Source organism: Physella acuta, unplaced genomic scaffold, assembly GCF_028476545.2.
Source record: "Physella acuta isolate Inbredline_101_S28 unplaced genomic scaffold, ASM2847654v3 ptg000463l, whole genome shotgun sequence".
Taxonomy (NCBI): domain Eukaryota; kingdom Metazoa; phylum Mollusca; class Gastropoda; family Physidae; genus Physella; species Physella acuta.
Window position 1 is genome coordinate 7,193 of NW_026731982.1, and position 13,255 is coordinate 20,447.

Below are 13,255 nucleotides of genomic sequence, written 5' to 3' on the forward strand. Positions count from 1 at the left end.
AAACAAACTGTTTGTTAAAATGTAATGTTCATGGCAAACATTTATTTTAAAACGTTTTTTTTTTAATTCGAAATTGTCGTCACACTTTCTGAACACCGAACGTCACACGTCGTCACACGATTGAAACCTAAGCTATACAATCAGAGTATGACGTTCTTTCTAGACGACCCTTACCAACGCCTGCTTCCAACCCTCTACTTGTCATGTTACGCTAAGCGAGTGTGGTTGTAGATATCTCGCCTGGTTCGAAACTTGCGGTATGTTGATTTATAAAATTGCTTTTATTTGAATGTTTTAATCGACCAATCTTTGTTTACCATTTTATTCTTGTATTAAAAATTGCGTACATATTTAAATTACGCAAAAGGCGAAAGCACATAAACACCAACACAGAGCGTTTTTTTAATGTTACATGTAACAGTTTCTCCCTTTATAAAAAAAAATATTTATGTTAGGTAAATAATCCATAAATTAATCCGCATGTCGTTTACGCAATTATGAAATAGTATTTTAAAGAAGATTCGATCGATGTTTTTTCCTATTTTTTCAAACATTTTTTGCATACAGTTATTCATTTGTACAATTTTAAACAAAATAGAAATGACAGATATATTATTTACTCTTTTTTTTTAATATTAAAAATTTCAATATATTTTAACATTCTTTTTGTTTAATTTAAAAATTACTTTTTTTTTAAACTGTTAAGATGACAGTTTGATTAAATTGTTTATATATATATATATATATATATATATATATATATATATATATATATATATATATATATATATATATATATAAATTTAAAAAGTGATATTGACAATACCGTGGACGACACATTGTATAAAAACAATGTTAACATGTGTCCATATAATTATAAGGCACACACATTATGATCAACATACCTGTATGACGCAAACAACTACTATGCGTGTGTTAGTTGCTGAATTATTCTAGATATAACTCTAAGGCGAGAGCCGGTGAAAGTAACCACCCGTACTTCGGTTCGGGTGGCTTAATGTAACCAAGGTCCCCACCTGTATCAGCTACAGCCATCACAATGGACCTACCGAACGATGAAGTACCGGACATATTCAACACTCAAGCAACCTCACCAATAATTCAAGTCACCATCATGACAAATGGCCTTCCTAATCAATGGGAACTGATGGTAACGAAATTAATGGTGAGAGTGCAGATTAGATAGAAGAAGAAGACCTTGATGTAAAAGGAATTCTCATTCCATACACAAAACAAAAATTAATTTCGTACATGTGTATTCAATGGAGGGACATTTTAATTCTGCATGGGGTAATGAATATGCTTAAATATCACAACTTTTTTTGTATTGAGGATTGTCATATTCTTACTGTTGAAGTAGTTTTTTTTTTCGGTTAGTGATCTTTCTAAAACTAGAATTATGATTGTATATAGATATTGTTAATTATATTATATTATTTGATCCTTTGTTGATTGGAAAAGTGCATACTTTTGTTATAATGATAAACCAAGTAACCTTTGTTATATTTTTAAAATTATGTTATTACTAAAACATCTATAACAATTTCTGGCATTTAAGTCAGCGTCAGGGTATATCTTGTCATTTTTAACATCCTCTTCGCCAACAGTAAAACACGCTATTCAATACTCTAGTGGAGAGTCTTTGCTATTAAAATATATGGAATTTATATTGTTTTGTGAGAGCTGACATCAATCATATATGACATTTCTTTTGTTTTGTGAGAAATGACATCAATCATATATGACATTGCTATTGTTATGTGAGAGATGACATTAATCATATATGAAATTTATATTGTTTTGTGAGAGATAACATCAATAATATAGGCTACAATAAACTATACCAGGATAATTAAACGTATGGGCATAGTGCTAACTGTTAAATAATTCGCATACTATACACAATATATTTTTATTCTCTCGTGAGTCGTCATTTCTGCAAGAAATACCTACATTTATATTAAGTAATTTAATTTTTTTTTTATCCCTTCAGCTTTAACATTGCCTCGCTGTATTATTGTTTACCTGCTGGTTCTACGTATGGGTCCTGCATGCTCAATATTGTATTATTGTTTACCTGCTGTTCCACGTATGGGTCCTGCACGTTCAATATTAACGCTAAGGATGTGTCAACGCGCGGCAATTTTAAAGAGATGAAAACACTGAAAATTTAAAACTTTAATTATTGAACGATATAACACGGTATCGAAAAAAACAATACTTATTTATTACTTTGTTTAAACATATAAACTTTAAAAAGGTTAATTTTCATTTTGTTCAAGTCTATAACTTTAATTTTATCAATGTTGTGTGACTAAGAAATTTGGTTTTCGTTAGAAAAAGAATTTTTAATTTTTTTTTTACTCTTATTCATAAAAGGCGTGGGAGTTAAAATCCCCTGCATCATTTATAAATACAAACAAGATAGACATGATACTATTACAGGAAACTAACTTCAAATCAGCACAACACGTCCAACACTACTGTAACACATTAGGAGCAGCGCAGGCAGTACACAGCATAGGTCTACATCACTGCCGAGGTACAAGCATACTCTCCACATCAGACAAATACAAGATTAGCGGCACTGCTACATATACTCAGGGAAGATTTACATACGCCACAATACAACATACTACACACAAGTTCTGCAAGGTTAGACAACATTTATGCAAAGTAAAACATCTGTGATGACGCTAGTTCGGTCGGATAGGTCAAGTGGAAGAAGTTAATAGAAAAAGGCTATAGCTATTGGTTAGAGCAGGGGTTCCCAACGCCATGGCGCCCGCCGAACCAGTCGTATGTGCCCACCTCTCACTATTCGACAGAGACAGAATTTTTGTCATAAAATTATTGAAAGGTTGAAGGGGATGGAAATCAAAAGTTTGAGGGGGGGGGGGGGGTTGCAAATCGAAAATTTGAGGGTGAGGGTGCAAATCGAAAGTTTTGTCCCCGGGTGACGGGAAGGGTCGCTACGCCTCTGAAAGGAGTTTGTCGATTTAAAATATGTGGTGCCCGCCACCCTACCGATATTTTAGAATGTGCTCTAGAGTAAAAAAATGTTGGGAACCCCTGGGTTAGAGAGACCAATGAAAGTACAGGAGCTGACCGGTCACGTGGGACGGTCAGCTGACCACTGAAGCGTGGATCTGCAGTTAGGAGGCAGGTGATAATAGGTCGTAGTAGGGAGCGGGCGTAATTATGTAGAGCTAGATAGACAGTTGATAAATAGAAGAGAGCGGTCTGAGTTAGGTAAAGATGTAGAGTTTAGTAGAGAGTTAAAATGTAATGTGTTAGAATTGGTCATGGAGGTGCAGTTAGATGGAGTGCGTAGTTAGTAGTAGTATTAGAAAGTACAAAGTATAGATTAGTTAGATAGAAGTAGTAGTAGTACAGTATAGACTCGTTAGGTAGGAAGTTGATAGTGTACATTTTTAATAAATAAATTTATATTTGACTTGAACGTGTGTGTTGGATTCTCATTATCTTCATCACCCCACTCTCACATATGGTGGTTGCTGCCCTTTCCCCACCCTCACAACTGGCGGAAGATCTTCCATTCACCCCCCCCCCCCCCCCCACCCCACTAACAACATCCATACAATCAAAGTTCAACACCTAGCGCAAACACTAAGATGGATGCATCTCTACAAGGCTTATTTTTATTTATGTAGCTTTATTAACAATTAAATGTTAAAATAACGGACAATACTAACTTCGAAAAACAAAGGGAATATTTCAATTTTACTGTGTATGTAAAAATAATAAAGGAGGTAAATCCATGTACTTGTTTTTCAAAATATTTTACCGGTTATTCCCCTTGAAGTAAGACGGAGCACACAAGATCTGTAGCATGAAGCTGTTTAAGTGCCATAATTTTAGAATAATTTTAGTTAAAGCAGAAGATTCAAGCGACTTTTTGTTACGTGTAGTAGACAGTAAGATACAAAAAATAGGTAAAAAAAAAATGTAGTCTAATAAAACCTCTTATAACTTTTTTTGAAATATCTGTAAAGAATATCTGTTATTATGCAAATTGTTGCAACTTTGTTAGCTTATGTTTCGGTAGAAAATTAGCTTTGCATAACATGCCACTTCCAGTGTCTACACATTTTGTTTACATAATATTAAAACACATAAAATGATTTTTATTTTGTTTTTCAACTTCACTTGCAATTTATCGCGTCTGTATGGTTGTAGATGAGTAGTGTTTGTCCTATTTTTACAAACGACTAAATAAGTCTTTGCAATAATATAATTTCGATATGACTTGTATTTTCTTATACCAGCATTTTCTGCCAGCCAAACCCCTACCCCCTCTCCCAAATATAAAAATGTAGAGCTTATTAGATGAATAAAATGCATCAGTAACGTGCAATCCCGATACTAACATATTCGTCTTAAAGTCACGTATAATGCTTATAACAGTTACATTTCGAATAATACAACATATTACGCAAGTATAATAGTAGTTTCGGTCAAACGTGCACAATATTGAAATTATTTAAACGTTTAATTGACAAATGTTAATAGTGTTGTTATACAATGTGTCGTCCAAGGTTTTACAATATAATCTATTTTATTATATATTTGTTTCAAAACAATATAAATGCATATAGTCAAAATCACATTTATAAATTCATGTTTTACTATTTTACCTAAATGGATATTAAAGTATAAAAAAAAAATCTTTAAATAGAATAATGCATATTTTTCGTTATTTCTATCACGTGTCCAATGTTACAAACTAATACAGTTTGCACAAAACATATTTTAATAAAATTGGTAGAACTATATTTTCTTCTTTCAACTCCTCTTACATTTTTGTTTAAACGTTATTTAGCAACACATGTATGGATGATTTACCTTTGCTGTTTTAAAAGGGAAGTAACTATTTAATAACTGCGAGCATTGCTTAGTAACAACTTCAAAAGAAATAATTATAAAACCTAGACAGTGGTATAAATTTCAATAGATACACTTTCAAATCATGTTGATTTCAGTGCACTCGATACTTAAAGTTTTTTTAAAAAATATTTTGTATCAAAATTTCATTTGTTGTACGATTAGACATGTATTAAAATGTACTTTATGCTTATATTATTATATTTAAAACTACAAACTTAAAGAAACCTAATTTCGTATTCTTTTCATAAAGTAAAACTTCAGTTTGAGCAACGATTAGTGCCCGGTATAGATTGACATTATTTTTAGTTCTTTTAACAACTGTCGGCCTATAACTCAAATAAACCCCAACTCACAAACCTTTAAGAAGCCCAGTCCTGCCGTACAAAATGGGACAACTCAACACTACAACACTCAACTTAAGAGGAAGGGAAGGCAATATAAAACACCAAGCACACATACTAGACATATAGAATACATATAGTTTACTGCTACAAGGGCTTAGTGTTTGGGTTTGGTCAGGGTCAGCTCTGGATTCCGAGTTGGCGAGAGATTTCATTAGAGTTTATGTTTTGATTTTTAGAGATCTACCAATTCAATTTTGACAAAATAGGGACAACAAAAACTCTTAAGTCTCCAGATTATGAAATGTTTGAATGATGGCTCAGATAATAAACACTCTCCCTCCTCCTCATTATTGCAGGAGAGTGTTACGTCCCTTACGTGTCCCCTGCTTGTGTGTGTGTGTGTTGTGTGCTGGAACGGCAGGTACCCTCCCTTTGGTGTATAGTTGTATCCCTTGGTTGAGTGTGTTTACATGGAGCAGTGGTGTTCACGTGAGGTGTGTCAGGTGACGGGTGTCAGAACGTGTGCTAGGGTGTGAATCAGTCAGTTGTAGTGTGGCTGTGGACGTGGAACGTGGTGTTGAGTATTGTTATTTATGTTGTAGACCCCTTTGATCTTTCATTATTTTATTACTGTATATATATATATATATATATATATATATGTAACGAGGCTATTTGCCTGTAGTGCCAAATGTTAACGAGTTCTGCTCGACAACGCCAAATGTTACCGAGTCTAACCACTCATTCTTCACAACATCGACCACAGTATAGATACTCGAAGATGCAGGTTCGCTATTGATCCTTTTATTACATGAATCAAAGAAATGCTTCACAATAATATAATGAATCAAAAGGAATGCTTCACAATAATAGTCTGAATCAACTGACCCCCAACAGTCCTCACTAGTCTTCACATAACTGAATGCACATGTCTATCGTCCTTCTTAACACAATACGGCTAACCCGTTCAATAACCAACTTGATACTGCCACACTGACTGACTGATCGAGAGAGAGATACACACACCTCGAGAGAGACTCGAGAGACCTGCGAGCTCAGCCGTCGCCTTCCTATATATCCCCCTCGTATTCGTAATCGTATTCGGTTCTATCATAATCGTAATCGTAATCGATTCTAATCGTTGCATCAGAATGTTAATTACGCCGCTTCTGTCGTACAGTCCGATTTAATAAGCCATCTGCATCCTGTCACATCAAAGTTGACAGACCGTATTGCATTCTTCTCGTATCGCTTCCCAAGATACTACGCCTTGGCTTTCTGATCGTTATCAGCCAACACCTGCGTTATTACATCAGTCGTGTCAAAGTTGACAGCGCTGTACTGCGTTCTCATATCTCTGGTAACTTCCCCTAGTTACATCCACCCCTGCCTTTTTTTGTGTGTTATCAACCACAAACAACGCTTGGCAGGTGCAGTCCTTCAAAGTCAATCGCACCACCGTAAAAAAATTTATTGTTCCACTCACTGTCAATGTCGTCACATTCGTATAAGATTGACCGTTATCCCTATTTCACATATCAAATGTGTCTACATCATCTTCCTCAGACACAAAACAGTTCTAGAATTCACATCCACCTTTTTCGTTTGGTGCCTTCACCAGTTCACTTTTATGACTTTTTGAACAGTCTGTTCTCATACCAGCGCGACCATGAAAGAATTGATGGTTGCTGACAAAAAATTTCGTATTCTTTCTGTTTCTCAAACTTCTCCGCGGACCACTTATCTGATGGTCTACTGTCTCTCTGTTTCTAGGAGGAACGGGATCCTCTTCGTTGCCGTTATCCTCCACTTGTGTATCGCTGTTGTTCTGTTGATGGTGACATGGTTCCGGGATGGGTATGTGAATTTCCGTTATAGTTTCCGGTTCCCTAGTTGTCTTGGGTTTCCTTGTGTGTAACTGCTCTTCTTGACTATGACAATATTTCTTTAATTGAGCAATATTCGCCCACCGATCCGGTTTGGTGTGATCGATGGGTCTTATCTTAAAGGGGCCACCTGCTACTTTAGGCATCTCCACGACTTGCCATATCTCCTGTCCCCAGAGGTCGTGGATTTTGTTTCTGCCTAACGGGTGGCTACGCAGTAATACCCTGTCGTTCAGTTTGAGTGGCGGGTCCTTTGTCTGTACCGGCGGTTCCCTTCGCCGTGCTTCATGTTCTAGTCTTTCCTGTACTACCCTGTACATTTCTCTAATTCGTCTCATATGTTCATTCACATATTCCAGTGCAGTGTATGAGCCAGTCATACTCTCCTTTTTTCCTAGGAACAAGTCAAGAGGGAGTCGAGCCTCCCGTCCGAACAGCAACATGTGTGGCGAAAAGCCGGTTGTGGCATGGGGGGTGCAGTTGTATAGATATACCAACTCTGGGAGAAAATCAGGCCAACGTTTTTTCTGTTCAGGTTCTAGAGTACGCAGCAAATCATGCATGCTGCGGTTGAACCGCTCGCACTGTCCGTTTCCTTTCGGATTAAATGTGGTTGTTCTAGATTTGTTGATCCCGTAGTGGCTGCACAGTTGGTTAATTACTTCTGACTCAAAGGCCCTTCCTTGGTCAGAGTGTAATTGACTTGGTATGCCATATTTGATGAACCAATGTTCTATTAAGACCTTTGCCACTGTTTTGGCAGTCTGATCTCGTGTGGGCACCGCCACAGTCCATTTGGTGAATACATCAGTCACTACCAACACATGTTCCGTCCCATCCGATGATTGTTCCAACGACGTAAAGTCCATAGCCACAATCTCTAGTGGTTTTGTCGCTAGTAGGTGTCCTGATGGCTGTCTCATTTTGACAACTGGCATTTTCGCATGCTGACACCTCACACAAGCCTCACAATGGCGTTTGACCTCCATTTCCATATTGGGCCAGTAACACCTCCGTCGTAATATTTTGTGCGTCCTGTCCTGACCCTGGTGTCCTGCCCTGTCATGTGCCAACCTTAGCACTTCTTCTCGTAATTGTCCAGGCACCACCACCTGGTGTATTGTCCCATCAATTTGGTCATGAATTCTCCGCATGAGAACACCATCCTTTATACTGAGACGGTCCCACTGACTCAGTAGTTTCTTTGTTTCCCGACCAAACTGTTCTCTTTCCCTTCTTCTTGGGAATTTTTGTTCCTGGACGTGTTTCAACAGCGGCTGTAAGCCACTATCCGTTCTCTGGGCATCTCTTATCTCTTTGTGATTAAGGCAATTAAAATCACTAATGTCCATATGTCCGGGCTCTGTGGATATGTGCTCCACCCCGGTCTGTCCGTTTTGCATCACTTGCACCCCGTGAGGGATATCTGTTGACGCTCTGACCCCACATATTCCTGTCAGCGTTTCTTCCTCATCGCCCGGTCTCTCGTACGGATTCCTTGATAAAGCGTCCGCATTGCCATTGGACCGCCCCGGGCGATATTTTATCTCCAGGTCAAAGAGTGCCAATTCTGCTGCCCATCGCTGTTCGATGGATCCCAACTTTGCTGTCTTTAGGTGACTCAAGGGGTTATTGTCAGTGTATACCACACATTTAGCACCTAATAGATAGTCCCTGAATTTTTCAGTCACAGCCCATTTTAATGTCAAAAGTTCTAGTTTCATGGCGCTGTAATTTGTCATGTTCTTCTCTGATTCCTTCAGAGCTCGACTGGCATACGCAATAACCCTGAAACCTTGCTTTTGTTGTTGTGATAGCACAGCTCCCAGACCTTTAGAGCTGGCGTCAATTTCTAGCCGAAATGGTTTGTCAAAGTCCGCGTATCCTAATATCGGCGTCTCTGTCAAAGCCTTTTTCAAGAGCTTAAACGAGTTCAGGCATTCATCAGTCCATAATTCACCTATCAGTTGTGTTTTGCCTTTCTTTTTCTCCTTACTGTGTTTCTTTGTCATTTTGTTTACCAAGTCATGCAACGGTGCGGCAATTTTTGCAAAACCAGGTACAAATTTTCTATAATAGGAAGCAAAGCCCAAGAATGATCTGACCTCTACCGTGGTTGTTGGCTGTTTCCATTCTTTAACCGCTGCAATTTTATCTGGGTCAGTGGCGATGCCATCCGACGAAATCACATAACCCAAAAAATGTACCGATTTCAGACCGAAGCAGCATTTGTCTGGGTTCAGCTTTACTCCTATCTCCCTAAGACGGAGAAACACTTGTTCTAATCTTTCTAGATGGTCCTCCCAAGTTTTTGAGTAAACTAGTATATCATCCAAGTACACCAACATTATTTGAAATAGAAAGTCACTCATAGCACTCTGCATTACTCGCTGGAATGTAGCAGGTGCATTAGTTAGACCAAACGGCATACGGGTCCACTCGTACAGTCCCAGTGGAGAAATAAATGCAGTCTTATGTTGATCGTTGGGGTGCATGGCCACTTGGTGGTAGCCGCTAGCCAAATCTAAGGTAGAAAAAAATCTTGCTCCCCCCAACGCATCAAGACATTCATCAATACGAGGCAAGGGGAATGCATCCCTTCTTGTGATATTGTTCAATTTCCGGTAATCACCACAACACAGTCTTATCTCCCCCGACTTCTTTTTTACCACTACTATCGGTGCCGCATACGGGCTCGTGCTGGTTGTAATAATTCCCTTCTTTAGTAGATCGTTCAGGTGTGCTTTCACCGCAGAGTAGTGACTTGGTGGTAATCTTCGATAAGGTTGCGCCACCGGCTTGTCTTGTAGTAAGGGTATCTGGTGTTTTATTACTTCCGTGTAACCCAAATCACCCTCGTACGAGGCAAATATATCCCTGTACTTATTCAGCAATTCATTTAGTTTTGGGTCCTCAGTTTCCGGGAATGTATATGATCGGCCATCCTCTTTCTTCACCTCGGCCGTCACATTGACCGACCTAATTGTTACTTCATTACTGCTGGTATTGCTCAGTTCGATGCACTGTGCCGACCTTGGTACCTCGACGTTCTGTGGTACTCCTACCAGAGTATTAGGCGGTATAAAAATTTCCTCATCCAAAACATTTGCCACTAATCCTTGAACTAGTCCATTTTCCGCTGATGTGTATGTCCGCAGTAACACGACGCCTGCCCTCAGTGCGGCGCCACATGGTTATATCATCACCTCACCATGCACGCTTCTATCACCAATTTGTAATGTGATTGCCTTGACCGTGTTTGCCGGGACTGATATCCTTCCTCTGGTCTTGGCAAACCTGGCCAACTTGGATCCCCGACCTGGTGTGGTCGATCCGACAATATTTGTAAGAAATTCTGGCAACTGGCCAAGAATATTCATGCCCAACAGGCAAGGTATATTTGACACATTTGTCTCTAGGTTGTGTTTCGTAACGAACACCCCAACCTGCTTCAACCTATGTCCCGCCACCACAACATCCGCCAGAAAATAACCACAGTATGGAATGGTTAGTCCATTAGCTGCCGTCAGGCGCATGCATGTGTCAGACCTCAACCTATGGTCTTTTCCTTTCATCCATTTGGTGTAAAAATTTTCCGTAGTTGTCGTCACCTGGGAGCCTGTATCCACAATTGCCTTCACCGCGATGTCCCCAATCGTAATCACCATTTCGGGACAGACTCCCATCATTTTGCTTCTTGGGCCATAACCTCGCCCCTCTGTAGCCTGACCCTGCCTTACAGAGGACGACCGTTTCACCGGACAGTACCGTGCCATATGTCCGGGTTGTGAACAGGACAAGCAAATTGGTCGACCGTCAGCCGTCCACCGGAGTGATGGACCGGCGGGTCGCGGCCGTCCAACCTGTCTCTGTTTTGTCCCGTTCTTTTCCTGATTCTCAGCTGTTGACCTGCTTTCCAACCTCTCCAATCTTTGGTTAACCTTATCCAGGTGGGCCAACAGTTGAGCCATCATGGTTTCCACCGTGCCGGTCCCCGTGGGTGGGGATGGTTTATGTTCCGGCACAGAGACTTTGTCCACCGAACAGTTCGATTGGTCCTCATCCTCGGACCTGCGGATCGCTGAGTTCCTGACCTGAAGGAAGGTCAACTGCGGGTCTTTGTGGACCTCCTCTTTCAACTCTCTCCTTAAGATCGGGGTTGCTAGCCCCTCGATGAACTGGTCCCTCAGTAGGCGTACATCAATGTCAGGTGTTTTGCCCTTTACCGAATCAAAGGCCCTGTTTATTCGGTTTGAATACTCCATCACACTCTCCGCCATTCTCTGCTTTAAGCCTACGAACCCCGTTAGCAGTTGCGATCCCGACCGTCTCTCCCCAAAGGTCTCCATAATTAGATCCAGCACCTTATCTGGATCTGATTGGACGGTTTTATCGTGGCATTTGACCTCTGCCCTAACCATCTCTCCTATACTGCCCATCAGCAGTCTTAATCTTTCCTCTGGTGACATGTTTCTCGAGGCCCAGGCCGCTTTGACCTCCTCCCTGAACCTGTTGGTTAAAGTTGGATCACCGTCCCCGTAAAATTTGTTAATGTGGGACTCTCTGGGCAGGACCACAATATGGGTCTGCTTCTCGTCCAGAGTAGACATTTTATTCCTCTAGTAAAAAAAAAGAGTTCTTTCTTACCGTGTGTGTATGAAAAAATTTTCCTCGTTCCTCAATTTTCACTGTTCCTGTATGTCCGAATTCACACACACACTAAACACAGTTATGAACTAGGTTGACTATGGGTGCCTAACGCGGCAAGTCTCGTTGAATTCATCCTGTTCGCAGCGCCAAATGTAACGAGTCCCCGAGTCTATCCTGCCGACAACGCCAAATGTAACGAGTCTCTGGCTACCCTGCTCGCAGCGCCAAATGTAACGAGGCTATTTGCCTGTAGTGCCAAATGTTAACGAGTTCTGCTCGACAACGCCAAATGTTACCGAGTCTAACCACTCATTCTTCACAACATCGACCACAGTATAGATACTCGAAGATGCAGGTTCGCTATTGATCCTTTTATTACATGAATCAAAGAAATGCTTCACAATAATATAATGAATCAAAAGGAATGCTTCACAATAATAGTCTGAATCAACTGACCCCCAACAGTCCTCACTAGTCTTCACATAACTGAATGCACATGTCTATCGTCCTTCTTAACACAATACGGCTAACCCGTTCAATAACCAACTTGATACTGCCACACTGACTGACTGATCGAGAGAGAGATACACACACCTCGAGAGAGACTCGAGAGACCTGCGAGCTCAGCCGTCGCCTTCCTATATATCCCCCTCGTATTCGTAATCGTATTCGGTTCTATCATAATCGTAATCGTAATCGATTCTAATCGTTGCATCAGAATGTTAATTACGCCGCTTCTGTCGTACAGTCCGATTTAATAAGCCATCTGCATCCTGTCACATCAAAGTTGACAGACCGTATTGCGTTCTTCTCGTATCGCTTCCCAAGATACTACGCCTTTGCTTTCTGATCGTTATCAGCCAACACCTGCGTTATTACATCAGTCGTGTCAAAGTTGACAGCGCTGTACTGCGTTCTCATATCTCTGGTAACTTCCCCTAGTTACATATATATATATATATATATATATATATATATATATATATATATATATATATATATATATATATATATATATATATATATATATATATGCATATATATATAAATATATATATATATATATATATATATATATATATATGTAAATACATATATATACATATATATATATATATATATATATATATATATATATATATATATATATATATATATATATATGTATACATATATATATATACATATATATATATGTATATATATATATATATATATATATATATATATATATATATATATATATATATTATATATATATATATATATATATATATATATATATATATATATATATATATATATATATATATACATATATATATATGTATATATATATATATGTATACATATATATATTAAATATCTTATTATTATCATTAGTTATTATAGGTTGCTTTGATTTATTGTTCGTTGTAGTTTGAGAGAGAGTGAAGTTGTATCGTA